Genomic DNA, 15,560 nt, shown 5'->3' with positions numbered 1-15,560 from the left:
TCTCTGAGGTTTCCCAGGTTCAGCTGCTTCAGCCCCCTCACTGTTCCTATTTCCCTCCTTCCTTTTCGCATGGTGCAAAGAATAGGCTTTGGCCTCCCACATACATGTGTCACTGAGGCGGGCATCTGCGTCTTTATCACTGGTGAAACATTTCACATATGGAGCTGCACGCAGCATGGCAGTTATGAGGTAAGTTCATTGACTTTGATAAAAGTGGAGCTTGATGCTTAAAAGTTTGATGATCACCTTTTCTCAAACAGTATGTGATGTTGCCTGGCATTGTGATCACAGAGAGAGAGAAAGACATAATGGAACAGACTTATTGTTAACTTGCCTAGTTGAATTCTCAGTCTTTTAACACTATTTCCACATGGCTTAGCTGCTGCTCGGGCCTTGCCATGCTGGTCAATGCCTTGAGCAGTAGCTTCTGTTTCAGCTATCATTATGCCAACTGGCATTTAATTGCTCTTTCCTTTTAGCTTGATAAAGGGTGCTGAGTACACCCTTTAGCCATAACTTAGTTTGTGACTGAGGACAGCCATTAATACCTTCCAGCATAACGCCTTGCATTTCCTAGATCTCTGTTGTCTGATGTGAGAGGAAGGTCTGTATCATATTGCAAAGGAGTTGAGTTTAAATCCTGTAAAGGGTGTGTCGTTACTGTCACTGAAATTTCTGCTACGTTTTTCCATAAACCTGTTAGGTTAAATAGCAGGCAAATATGTAAGACACAAAATAAGTCAAATTTAGAAAAAGTACCATAAACAATATATAATCATCTTGTTTTGTCTTTTGGATTGGAAACAGCCTTGAATACAAATAGAATTAAACGGGACAGTTTAACAGGGATTTCTGTGTCAGGACAGAGATTAGGAAGTGGAATGGAAGTGTTAGAGTTCTCTAAAATTCTAAACTGCCTGATCGGTTACTGCCAGCTTGGGGGCAAGTGGGAGAATAAAGGAGCAGGTAAGTCAGAAAGAGGACAACCCATTAACGGCCCCATCCATAGCTCAGTAGTAATGGGCAGGGCACCTGATCAGAACACAAGAGTCCCCTTAATCCCCAGGCTGGATTTGGGCAATTTGGGCCCCTAGTCATGGCTCCTTTCCTGCTTGAGGTGACAGTGACTGGGGCCATAGGAAGTCACCACCACTCTCTTATATGGGCAGGATGAGGCTTACCCTATCCCATCCCATCACTCCCTGCCTTCTGGTAATCTGGGGTCTATCCCAGAGAGAGAACTCACGCACACTCACCTGAGCAGAGGACTGGCAGGTGGCCCTGCTACCACCACCCCAACAAAGCCTTTATGGGGTATTTGCAACCCCAACTTCCCTTGAGGTCCCCTTCAGATTTCTCTGCTGGGGTGATCTTGGCATAGGACCCCAAGAGCAGCAGGTCTCAGAGTTAACCACCAAGATGAAGGGGCATTTTATTCAGAACCATTTCATGGTGTTTGCAGGCTTAAGCAAATATCACTGCAGCAGTTATGCTGGGTTTGTTTTCAAGCATTTTTCACAGCCATACAGACTAAAACCTTGCATTTAAAAAAAAAGAAAGAAAGAAAAAAGCTGAGATTCTGATGTCATTGTGACCCCGGGATTCTATGCCTTAGGATGTCTTCATGCCTTGGCCTTCATCTGGCCCTGCCGACCCCATGACGGCACAATTAAGAACTGAAACATAGATAGAATCTAACTGTTCCCCTGCAACTAGAATAATTGAAAGCATTAGTCCAGTTACGGTGCTGCTGCTAGGTCCTGCCCGCCCTGCTACTATTCACTCTGTGGTAACTTGATTCCCTTGCAATTATACTATAGATAGGGCCTAATGGTCAAGTCAACCCAAAACATAATTGGTGCCCCTCATTCTCCCCAGTATAAGTCTGAGCCCAAGGGAGGGGGAATCAAAGGGACCTTATTGTGTCTTAACTGTAAAGCAAGGTTAGTCATTTAAAGTGCAAGTGTTTTAACAGATATCCCAGCTATAAATGGCTGAAATGTACTTTTTCTAACTATTTAAAAGTGATATGTTTTGGATCCTTTGTTTAACATGGGATGTAATGGGAATGTCGAGTGATCTTTGTAGAGATTATTCCATAATTAAAATATCTAGTCCTAAATTACTGTGGTGCATGTTTGAATCAAACAATTAGTCATTTCTGAAATCTGGAACTGATAAGAAGTAACTATTTTTACTGCTTTCTCTAAAAGCAAATCTTAAATTAAATGTATAGCTGTGAAACTCCCACTGATGCTAGAGTAAGCTTGCTAGCCTGCCACCAGCATAATTAAAACTAATAGAGAAAAATAACCAAGGAAAAAATAGTCACACTTAAATGTACTATTTTTGAGCTGGGATCACATGGTCTTCCTGATCTGCTTCAGATACAGCAAGTTACAACACAAGGGTCCAAAACATTTTCTCCCAGGAAATTACCTTAAGTCACCCCTCAAGTGGAAAGGTCTGACAGCTTGCAGAAGAGGCAGAGGGTACAGCCTTTTGATCCTGTGCATCCACTGGGAAGGGAACCTAGTTTACCCTGTAAAGGCTTTCTTTCCCTCCATATTACTGCACTGGCTTCCTCTCTGCCCCCCACTCAGTAGCATAGCCAGTGACAGAGACCTCCTCCCTGCAAAAACACATGCTTCTGTACAGTACAGCAGTTGATGCTTCAAGTAGCACTAATTCCTGCTTGTTTTTCCAGCCAGAAACGTGAGCTTTGCAGAAGACAGTATTGCAGAGACAGCTTGGTCTCTTTCTCCACTAACCGCTTTATTTTAAGCAATCAGTCAATACCTGTTTCTCTTGAGCATGTTCGTTTTCTCTTCATCTTGTATTCATCAGAACTTTTTGATGTCTCCATAAATAACCAGGCATGAAAATTACCCAAAAAATACAAATTAAAAAGCATACTTACAAATGCTATTTGGAGGCTTGGCACCTGGTCAAGCAGCACACCTCTCTCTCCTTAGGGCTCTGTAAAAATAGGACTTTAAATACTTTGTTGCCTTTTTTATTAGTACAAACTCATCCCAAGTAGCTAGATGTTGAAGCCTTGCTAAAGACTGTCTAGAAAGTTATTGCATTATTATTATTATTATCATTATTTTGCCAAAACCCAAACACATTAAATTTCCATGGTGTAGCTACAGGGCAATCTTAACATCAGGTTCACCATCCCATCTAAGTTCACTTGAAGAACTATCATGCTCAAGAATAAGAAAATGGTAGATTTTTGCAAGAGATCAGTGTTCAGGCAATGATAGCTTTTCTGTGAATAAAGTCAACCAAATGATGATGAAGGGCGCAATAAAAACAGAGGAGCAATCCTCTAGTCCAGTAGTGCTCACTCCATTCCCAAATCTTCCTGCAACAGCCACACTCTTGTTCCCCATGATCCTGCAGGAGGATTTAGGCTTACTGCTGGTTTGCTCCTGTCTCTCTGATTGGTCTCTGCTCTACCTCCTGTGGTCAGAGTGATGCACATAGCATCCCCAGCCACTCTGCCTAATATGAGTACTCCTCTGTCTTAAAGCAATACCGTTCCAATATAAAGCGTTGTTAATGGTGTTCTTATTTAGGGAAGGAAAGGTTACAGCTTCACCTTTTTATTGTTTATAAAGTTAATCTAACTTGAAAAGTGAACAGCAAAGGAAACCCATCATGGATACTGTTTTATGTAGGTCCTATTGAAATGGTCACTCATAGGTGGTGAACTTCTAAGCTACATGGTGGAATGTATTACAATGGTGAATTCTATCACCCAGGGGGATGGTGCTCAGATTTCTACAGTGATGGGGGTAATATACAAACCTAGATAGGTAGAGATGTAAGTGTATTAACACTGTATTGATGGAGGTCTTATAAAATACACAAGGTCTTTGACCTTCTAAAATACTGAATATAGCATCCTGAACTGGCCTCAGTTTTTTACTGCACTCTGTTCTCCTGCTCCCATCCCCCAGGATACACATATGAAATAGCAAAGATGCTTTGAACATATTGCCCTGAGGTACAATGCATGATTCCTTTAACAGGTTTATTAACTGTCCATGAGAACAACAAATGATGATGTGCAGAATCCATTTAACAAGATTTAATAATTTAGTAAATCTGGTGATGATCTTATTTTACTGTTTCGTACTTGAGATAATATTTATTTGATATAGCTTTAGTCCTTCATCTGATGTTCCTTTGAAGCCAGAGCTTAATCACAATCCTAGGATCTGTAAAGACTGTTTTGCACGAAATGTGTTCTCTCAACAGGATTAGTTTTGTCAAATAATTGAGTAAATGGCCTTTGCTCTATAAATTTAGCCTCTCAGTGGAGAAATAACACATTTCTTCATTATTTAATCATTGGGAAATCTAAACTCTCAACATCCAGGGATCATAATAAATTATATATATATGTACACATACAAACTGTTCTGAAGGAAAACATTTCTTTAAAGAAAATTCTTAAATGCAAATTATCTCTTTTTTCCCCCCCTTGATGACCTGAAGGGTTCTGGTAATTTCTTAACTGAATATTTGGAAAGATGTTACTCATTCTCATCTTGCCTAAAATTGGAAATTTTCTCTAATGAACACATCGAATGAAGGTAAAGATACTGAACTGCAATTAAGTGAGCCTTTTATTTAGTAGTGAGGATGAAAACATTTTGACATTGAGCAGTCTTGACTATTCCAGAGTCATGTTAACTATAATTAGAGTATATCTTAGAATCATAGAATATCAGGGTTGGAAGGGACCTCAGGAGGTCATCTAGTCCAACCCCCTGCTCAAAGCAGGACCGATCCCCAAAATTAAATCACTGTGCACATTTTTGTTCTATAATATAACCACCTCATCTGCTGAAATTAGCAAATTACATCATTACCTACTTGGATTTGCTCTCTCATCACCAAAATTCTTTTTTAAAGACAAAAGAAAAGATGTAGAAATAGAAGACCTGTTGAGCCAAAAGGCCTTTTTCTGTTACCAGAACACATTACCAGCATGTTCTTAACGGGGAGGGAGTGAAGCAGACTTCTCTACATAGCTCTATCCAAGCACATCAGCCTTCATTTACATGGGAGGACTACCCTCCAGCGGGTTATCAAGGTATTTTCTTTTCCATGTTTCCCATAGTGTTTAATTTGAGAAGGCCTACTGAGAGGACTGAGTTGTCTGATCCAGCCTAATTGTTCAGCAAATGCAGACACTACACATGATGAAATGTTGTTAGGCAAAACTGGGAGATTATGACTTAAGTCTATATATTTAAGAAATATGAGACCCAGTGAAAAAGTTCAACAGATAAATTACCTGATTTAGAAACAGTGGAAGGAGAACCATACTTTGAATATTTAAAAAAAAAAAAAAAAAAAGCTTTTTAAATTGATAGGAAGCATATTAATTATGAGCTCTGGATTATGCAGCAAAATAGTCATATTCTGCATAATTTAAATTAATCTAATTAGAATGATTAAATTAATCTATATAGAATGTGAGCCATTAGGAAAAAATGAAATTCAGTCCTACTATGCAGAGGAAAGGACTAATTTACCTTAAGGTCTCACCTATGCCAATCATGATATCCTTTCTCAGACAAAATTCTCATTTGCTATAAATAAAACTATATAAACAACCTTAAAAAGGAGCCCATGTATCACTCTGGGTACCCGTGGCATTATTTAAAGGAACAATACAACCAAAACGAGCAGCAAACCCCAGGGAAAACTCCATCTCTAAAACACCTAGAACTTTCCTCTCAGAAATCCTATGCCCCTGCCCCCATAGGTGTCCATCAGACCACACCCTTTTCCAAAACTGTGGCCAAGAAAGAGTTTTAGGAATGCAGGACCCTGTGTCTGAACCAGAGAAGAGATAGGCGCAATCACATGATAACATCACAAAGAAATTACAGCAAATTGCTATAAGGACAAAGAGTGGAGGGGAAAAGAGAATGAGTGAAGGCAAATGAACTTGTGCAGAATTTTATGCCAGTGTTTTTCCATTGCTGCAGGCACACACATTTTTCATTGTTGCCATGATGCTAAGGCTGTATTAAATCATTCCGAGTTGCTCCCTAATCATACCTGCTCATTGCATCAGCGTTCTTCACTTCTGAAGTCTAGCATACCTAACAGTAATTGGCAGCTTGATGTACATTAGCGTAGGACATCGTTATCGAAACGCTCTTACTAGCCCAGATTTTCTCTAGGGAGAATGTGCTAACCTCAGCTAATTTCCCAAGGCTATCTTGAGGCTCAGAAAGTCAATGCTGTAATTTCAAACACTAATTAGTAGTTCTGAAATTCAGTCCTGAGTCTCACTATGCTTTATAAAAGTATACTACATGCTTATTTAGCCTCTATGTATACTTTTTTTTGGTTTAAAAAAAAATTGTTCCTTCCAACATATCAAATCCAGATGGTTTGTAAATTTTTATGGTAGCATTCTTTTCTCCCTTTCCTTACACCTCTTTTCCTCTGTAATTGTTTTATTGAATTTCAAACAGTGTTTTGGGGTAAAGTTAGTATGTAGGAGATGATGCAAAGTAAATTCCGTAGTGCTATCACAGTTGCAGAAAATCTGTTGTTCGAAAGGAATGGATGTGATTTACATGCATTGAACAGCTCTACCATCCTGCAGTACTTGGTAAAGGGCCAAATCCTACAGTCCATGCTCATTCCTTACTTGACATTATTTTTTCCCCCCTGAGTAAGAACTACAGGATGAAGCCAAAATTCTATCTTTTCCAGGGAAAGGGAATGTACACCCATTTAACTTGCTGTTAGCCTTTTATGGATACAGTATGCTACTCTCACGCAGTTTGAAAAAAGGCTGAAAGGGACATAATTTAAAAAACTTTTGCACTAGTTATTTTATCTAGGAACATTGGGCTAATATGTTGTTTACCGTTTCATGTTCAGAGGGCACTATGTCTTTGTACTCATTAGACAAGAAAGTGACTCCAGTAAATTCACTGTATATGTCCGGCTTCCCCCTCTTCCCTAACTGGGAAATAGTATGTAAGATATGGCATGTACAAATAGGGTGGGGAATTTTGTATGAGAGATGTCATTCATTTAAAATATTATTTTGCATTGTAGTAAAATTTTATATTTTCCATCTCCCTTGTCTTTCTGCTCTGTACTGTGGTTTCTGTTCAGAGCATTGTGAACCAGTGGGCTGACTGCTGGGCTGGGACTCAGAAGACCTGTCTTCTATTCCCAGCTCTGTCACTGGCCTGATGTGTAACCCTGGGCAAACAACTTTTCTTCTCTGTGGTTCATTTTCCCCCTCTGTAAAATAGGGATAATGATACTGACCTTTGTCAAGTGCTTTGGTATTTACAGAAGAAAAGTGCTATATAAGAGCTAGATGGTGGTGGTATTATTATATATTATTTATTATTAATTGACCTGTCTGTCTTGTTTTTGATCAAATATCCTTATGTATTCTGTAATTTATTGAGTCTCAACTTTTTCCATACTGGGATTGCCTCTTCCATACCAGAACCCGTGCTCCCATCTAGCTGGGATCTGGGCAGGGCTCTCCTTCCATTTAGCAATATGGAAGGGCAATGCGGTTGTGATCCCTTACACCATTCGTAACTGACAACCCCCAGCCAGCCCTGGTTGAGAATCTCTGCTATAATCCACTCTCTAAGTATTTGTTTTGTTTGACAAGTGTCTTTTCAAGGTGACTGCTAGTCTTTCATTTTGATATTGTGCTGGTGTGTTAGGGTGTTCCCATTGACTGTCAAACCAAAGTTGCTACAGAAAAGTTTGCTTTTCCAATTACTCACACCTCTCCAAGGGCTTGATCCATGTCTGTTGAAGTCAGTAGACTCCCATCAACTTCAATGGATTAGATCTGAAGTGAAGAATTGAAACATACTACTACTCAGGTTTCTAAGTGTGTGGATCAGTGTTGGAAGTTTGCTACACCCGTATTGCACGGGCCCACATTCACGTGGCTTGGTCTCCTACCAGAGGAGATATTGAGCTTTCACCTTAAACTACTCTCTTGCTTGGCACATACTCTAATGTTCTGAACCCTCTGAATAGCTTCAGACAGCTGTCTTTTATCATCTTCTAAATTAGCCTACCAGAGAGGTGCTTCTTCCTCCAAATGTGAACTTCCTGCCAAAATCTACACCTGCATAGGCCCAGAAAATCTTAAACCAATTATATAAATAGGACACAACTTCAAAGTTTGCTATCTGCAGAGCTCTAATCAGGAGCTTTTATGCCATTGGGGTGGATGGAGTTCCAGTTCTTGCTCCTAAATTTACAGGGCCATGAGATTACAACCTTCAGAGTTGTGACATTTCAAAGTGTAGGAAAGTTATTTTCAGTTATCTTCAGAGACTTTTATGTTTTCTGGAAAGATCTGTATAGTTGAACTCATGGTAACTAACACCTGAGTTTAAAGGTGGAGTGGTACAGAAAAAATCCCAAAAATTCTTTTAATTCTCTCTCTTAAATAATCCTAAAATACCTTTTTGTAATTCTCGTACAAAATACATCATAGTGAGGCATGGCATAAAAATTTTATTGGCACTCATTTTGGGATGGCTTTACCAATTAATGCATAATATGCCCAACCCTGTGTTCCTATATACTGCATGCTGCTTTGCAAGGAAATTAAAAAGATGCATCCCTGTTCTGAGATATGTACAATCTATGGCCTAATCATGTAAACCTTTGCTTACATACCAGACATAGTGCTTACTGTTGACTTCAGAGGGGCTATTTGCAGAGGCAAGCACTGAAAGTGTTTGCAGGATCAGGCCCTTTATTACATGGGACACAGCAAGAGATGCCAAAAAAGAGGGTGGAGGAGGGAGCACAGGGTATGTTTAGAAAGTACAAGGACTATGAGTAAAATATAATATGCTTTCATTATGTACTACTTCTTAGTTCTTTAATTTGTGTGTGTATCTTATAGGAACAGTAGTTTTACAAATGTAAGGGTAGGGGAATGATACCACTTAAGTGCATTGTGCTTAGGAAATTTTTAGTCAATTTTGGCCAATATTTGCTTGCATTTCATTTCTTCTATGTTCAAGCAGAGGGATGATTTGGCTTTAAACTGCTGTCTTAGATGGGATTTAAGATAAGATGTTACTGAGGCGAGCTGTTAATATAACTTTGACATTCCTGTTGCATTCCCCAAGCCTGGGGCCTGTTCCAGTTCCCATTGAAGTTAATGGTATAACTCCCATTGACTTCCAAGGGAGCAGGATCATGCCCACTGTGGTATGAATTAGCTGAAAATATTAACTTGCCATTATGTTAAAATAAACCAAACAAAAACACCCACCATATGGTCAACTTAATATTCAATGTTTATAACTGTAGGGAAAAAATCTGAATGGCACATTTTAGGGTGGAAAGTGTCTTATGTTGAATTGTGTTAAAATCTGATATTTGCCAGAGGATTTCATTAACCAGGTATTGTTTAAAAGTTTTCAGGGAGGCAGTGTCATCTCCATCTAGAGCTAACATGTTCTCCTGAGGAAGGATCAGGGACTCTCTTTAAATAGCTCCATGATTACGAATCTGAGAGAGGATTAGAGAACTAAGTAAAGCAATAATGTTGATGCCCTTAATGAAAATAAAAAGGGAAGAGTCCCAGACAATATTTGCCATGAACAAAGGTCAATATCATTCAATAAATACCGCAGTCTCCTGTTTTGGCTGTAAATGAAAATGAAACCTCTTTGTACCAGCATATGTTAATGTCATGGAGAGTTGTACTCAAAGTCAACTGAGGTCAAAAGTTGTTGCAAGCTAAGTTTTTGTGACTCAGTACTGTGTTGTCAATACCTTGCAATGTACTGGCTAGAGGTTCATCACAACCTTTTGTAAAGGGAATACGAAGCGGGTCCAAACTATATGGTTGAGATTCATGAGCTGAAATATTGGCCAGCCAATCAGGAGCTGAGATCAATTAACTAATTTCACTTTAAACTAGCTCTGTCAAGCGATTAAAAAATTAATTGTGATTAATCACACTGTTAAACAATAATAGAATACCATTTATTTAAATATTTTTGATGTTTACATTTTCAAATATATTGATTTCAATTACAACACAGAATACTTAGTGTACAGTGCTCACTTTATTTTTATTACAAATATTTGCACTGTAAAAAAACAAAATAAATAGTATTTTTCAATTCCCCTAATACAAGCCCTGTAGTGCAATCTCTTTAGCATGAAAGTTGAACTTACAAATGTAGAACCACGTACAAAAAATAACTGCATTCAAAAACAAAACAATGTAAAACTTAAGAGCCTACAAGTCCACTCAGTCCTACCAATTGTTCAGCCAATTGCCCAGACAAACAAGTTTGTTTACATTTTCCGGCAATAATGCTGCCACCTTATTGTTTACAATGTCACCTGAAGTATGCCCGTTCATGCTTCAAGCACCATTCCAGAGGACATGTGTCCATGCTGATGACGGGTTTTGCTCGATAATGATCCAAAGCAGTGGGAACCGATGCATGTTCATTTTCATCTTCTGAGTCAGATGCCACCAACAGAAGGTTGATTTTTAGAGGTTCAGGTTCTGTAGTTTCCGCATCGGAGTGTTGCTCTTTTAAGACTTCTGACAGCATGCTCCACACCTCCTCCCTCTCAAATTTTGGAAGGCACTTCGGATTCTTAAACCTTGGGTCAAGTGCTGTAACTATCTTTAGAAATCTCAGATTGGTACCTTTGCGTTTTGTCAAATCTGCAGTGAAAGTGTTCTTAAAACTGACATGTGCTGGGTCATCATCTGAGACTGCTATAACATGAAATATATGTCAAAATTTGGGTAAAACAGAGCAGGTGACATACAATTCGCCCCCAAGGAGTTCACTCACAAATTTAACTAATGCATTATTTTTTTGAACAAGCGTCATCAGCATGGAAGCATGTCCCCTGGAATGGTGGCTAAAGCACGAAGGGACATAAGAATGTTTAGCATATCTGGCACATAAATACCTTGCTTTCAGGTGACATTGTAAATAAGAAGTGGACAACATTATCTCCTGTAAATCTAAACAAACTTGTTTGTCTTGGCAAGTTGCTGAAGAAGTAGTAGGACTGAGTGGACTTTTAGGCTCTAAAGTTTTACATTGTTTTGTTTTTGAGGGCAGGTATGTAACAAAAAGGACATTTGTAAATTGCACTTTCACAATAAAGGGGTTACACTATAGTACTTGTGTGAGGTGAACAGAAAAATACTGTTTCTTTTGTTTATAATTTTTACAGTGCAAATATTTATATTAAAAATAATATAAAGTGAGCACTGTACACTTTGTATTCTGTGTTGTAACAGAAATCATGATATCTGAAAATGTAGAAAAACATCCAAAAACATTTAATAAATTTAAATTGGTATTGTTTAACAGTGCGATTAAAACTAATTAATCATGATTAATTTCTTTAATCGTGATTACTTTTTTAATTAATCACATGAGTTAACTGCGATTAATCAACAGCCTTACTTTCAACTCAACTTTTAAAAAGAACAAGATGGATCTACAGGATGGTCCGAGCCACGCAGCCCTCCAGACCAGATCTAAAACAATTACCTTGTTGTTCCCTTTGTTTTCCATACATACAAAGTAACCATCTGTGTTCAATCCAAATTTACTTTATTTTAGATGAAAGAAAACAAAGCCAATTTTTCATGAGTGATTCTCCTCTATCTAGGCTGCCGCAACTCTCAGAGCAAACTGGTTGCTGTCTGTGCACACAGAACTCCAGCAATTTACAGTTGTGGAACTCTGAAAACAAAAGCATCAAAGTGTCTTAGCTACTCATACTACAAATTTTAAATTCCTTCTACTGCTTATTATGTCTTATTTACCAGCTAGCTCGTGCGGGTACTTGTACGTAGAGTGCATGATAACTCAAACCTTTTTTCCCCCCACTTATGTGGCAGCAATGTGGGAACTCTGTCCTGCGTGGCCAGAAGAAAGGAGTGAAGAGTTAGAACAGTTAGTCTACAATATTTATTCCCCGCTCATGACAATGCAAAAAGGAGCAGCAATCACTCCTCTTCCACCTTGCAGAGGTGGGTTGGTTGTGGATTTGTGGGATCACCAACCAATGGCCTCACGATACCTCTGAAAACTGTGGTGTCCATTGCTGGACGGACAGGTCAGCTAGATGCATGGGCAAGAGCAGAACCACCCCCATAGAGCCTGAAATCCATAGGGTTTTCCTTACATTTCCTTGTCTGTCTCCAGGCTACTAAGGCACATGGCCATGATGCCCATTCTCTACCGCAAGCCATCTCCTGTGGAGACAGTGTGACAGATTGGAGGCTTTGAAAGAAATGTATGTCTCGGAGGCTTAGCTCCCTTTGGGCTGTTCGAAGCACAAGAAAAGCATGTTGGCCTTGATCAGTTGTTCCATTGTTCCCACTTTTGTGCTCGGGATGAAAGAGTAAAAGGGACATGGGAAAAAATAGGATGGTCAGAAGTTTGGAGGAGTGAAGCATGGATGGCATGGGAGAGCTACTTCTTCATAAAGAACAGGAAGACTTGTGGCACCTTAGAGACTAACAAATTTATTAGAGCATAAGCTTTTGTGAGCTACAGCTCACTTCATCGGATGCATCCTTCTTCATGTTATCAAATTCTCCTTTTGAAATCAGTCTGTTTTCCACTGGAAGCAGGTAGTAATGCCTATAGGATTAGAGGTTTATGGTCAGAAAAGTAGGATACCTGGTTGTCAAGAGTCTGGCAAAACTAGAGAATGATTATGCTTGAACTCAAAACGTTTCTAACCACCTAATAAATTATTTTTCCGCTATAGTGGTGCTAATCCGCTATTATGATTAGTCATAAGTGCTTGGAAAGAAACTGCACTGATGACTAATTTGTGTATCTAAAACCTCTTATCAAAGCAAAATATTGGCTGCAGCCAAGTGTGGATTACATTTGCTATAAAGGGGTGAACTTTGGCATGTAGAAAACAAGCACCAGCTCTATCAATAGTATGTTGAGGGCTACACGGCTCCGGTAACAGATAAAAGATGGGAGGAAGGGAGGGAGGGAGGGACGCGAACGTCAGGAGATAAGGTCTCCTTAAATCAAAATGACTTTAACATCATTTGTTTAAAATCTAATGCATTATTATAATACAAACCAATGCAGTTATCTTTGATGAAGAGTATCAGGAACATATCACCATGTTTCCCAAAAAATTGCCATGGTAATAACCAAAACTATGTCTTGGAGTTGCCCTGACATTCTCAAGCTCTGAAAGAGACCCACCTTGCTTTTCTCTCCCACCCAGAAGTGATGGTAGCACCCTCCAGAGAGAGATGTGTGTCCGTCCTTTCTCAGCTAGAACGTTGGGTCAGCCCAATGAAAGAACTCTGAGAGAACTAAAGGGGGAAAAAAGGAAATCTCTCCAGAAATATTTAAAATACTGCTTGGTTTCAACTCAGTTTGCGCATACAGTAGAACCTTAGCGTTACAAACATCTAGGGAATGGAAGTTGTTCATAACTCTGAAATGTTTGTAACTCTGAACAAAACGTTATGGTGGTTCTTTCAAAAGTTTACAACTGAGCATTGACTTAATATAGCTTTGAAACTTTACTATGCAGTAGGAAAATGCTGCTTTTAACCATCCTAATTTAAATGAAACAAGCATAGAAACAGTTTCCTTACCTTGTCAAATCTTTTTAAACTTTCCCTTTTTTCAGTAGTTTACATTTAACACAGTACTGTTGTATACGGTATTTGCTGCTTCTTTTTTTCTTTTTTCTTTTTTCTTTTTTTTTGGTCTCTGCTGCCTGATTGTGTACTTCCAATTCCAAATGAGTGTGTGGTTGACAGATCAGTTTGTAACTCTGAGGTTCTACTGGACTATAAACTATATTTGCTCTTCAATAGATATCTAGCTTTGTGGTTTATATAGCTCAGACTGTATAGTTGGTACCCAGAAATTGGCTCTAGATGTCTAAAAATCTCTAGAAAATGCATGTTCTATTACTACGGATTGTGTTCCATCTTATTATAGGTGACACTATGTTTTTCGAATGTTTAAGTCTGTACCTGATATTCATTGGCCATAGCTCTCAATCTTCCAATAAATCAAATGTGACCTAAACTTTATAACATGTCGGACACAGACCCCCAAAAAGGGAAAGAACAAACAATAGAGGGGAAAACTTGAAGTTGTCTTTTCCATGTGTAAAGTTTCTGTAATAGTTATGATATCCATTGTACATGATATGATCGTACCTGCTTTTTGTAGAATGAGGTACACTTAGGTCAGTTATCTTTATTTTAATCTAACTTGTGATCAGGTTCATTTATGTGAGAGCCTCTGAAATGTTCACAGAATTGAGATGATGTATTTTATGAGTCAATCAGAATAATTAAATTATCATATTTCATTCAATTTTAGAAGTCAGGATCATGCTGTAGCAGATTTTTACTTTGATGTCTCATATGTAGGTTGTACTACATTGAGCAGAACAAATTAGAAGTGTCCACAGTCAAGATATAATTGCTTAGTTCTCAAAATGTGGTGCTGGAAATGTATATTGATGAGCTTTTGATTCATATGTTAGGATCAGCAGGAACAACTGACCCATTATTCAGCCCAAGCATATAATAGTCTCATTTTTGTTCCAAGAATACCTCTTTTTCCACATGCAAACTGTGTAAAGAGTGATCCATTTTCTGCATATATAGAATCTGTTGTTTAATAGAACCCCATTGTGCTAGGCGCTGTACAAACACAGAACAAAAAGAAAGCACCTGCCCCAAAGAGCTTACAATTTATGTAATCAGGATATACTTTAAAGCAATGGTATTATACTGAGCCTGAAAACATTTCTACCCCACATTCGGAGAGACTTTCAGTTTAGTAATAGCTGAGTCTTGGGCTGGGTTAGGGTTAGGGTCAACTGAATGAGAAAAAGAGAGAGAGAGAGAGAGAGAGCACTTGCTACAGCCATAGTGGGTGTTAGGGAGAGTGGCTGAGCAGCCAGGTCAGGACTGAGTCCTAATTCTTTTTAAAAAATAATTGGTAAATCAAGCATCTGAAAGAGTATGATGTCCATTTACAGAATGATCAAACAAAGAGACTGAGAAAAAGATTGAGATGTGCAAGCTGTGGAATAATTGTACAGTTTACATCAGGCATTAATTTGTTGGATGATATCCAAATAGTATAATCAAAACATTCACTGTATAAAGGCTTTCTGTATATTTTACAAGAGGGGAAACAAAACAGCTTGCACTTCCGTGTGTGGTTTGTATTGTTTAGCATAAACCTTCCATAAACACACACAACCTCAATTATTTATCTAAGTATTCAGTACTGGCTTGAGAGTTTTTGGTGTCCTATACAAACTAGAAAATGTATAACCTTCACAGTAAATAGTCCCTAAATATTTCAGTGACCCCAATACTTGGCTGTCCTTGAGGTAACCTCCTGATTTTGTATGTATGGTATGTCCATCCTGATTTCATTGTTGCTTATCTATTAATCTTATTTGTCTGTTTTAGCAGGATAAAAACAAAAACATACATCTCA

Source organism: Lepidochelys olivacea (genome assembly GCF_965140295.1).
Source record: "Lepidochelys olivacea isolate rLepOli2 genome assembly, chromosome: 5".
NCBI classification, from domain to species: domain Eukaryota; kingdom Metazoa; phylum Chordata; order Testudines; family Cheloniidae; genus Lepidochelys; species Lepidochelys olivacea.
This window is presented reverse-complemented; position numbering follows the sequence as displayed.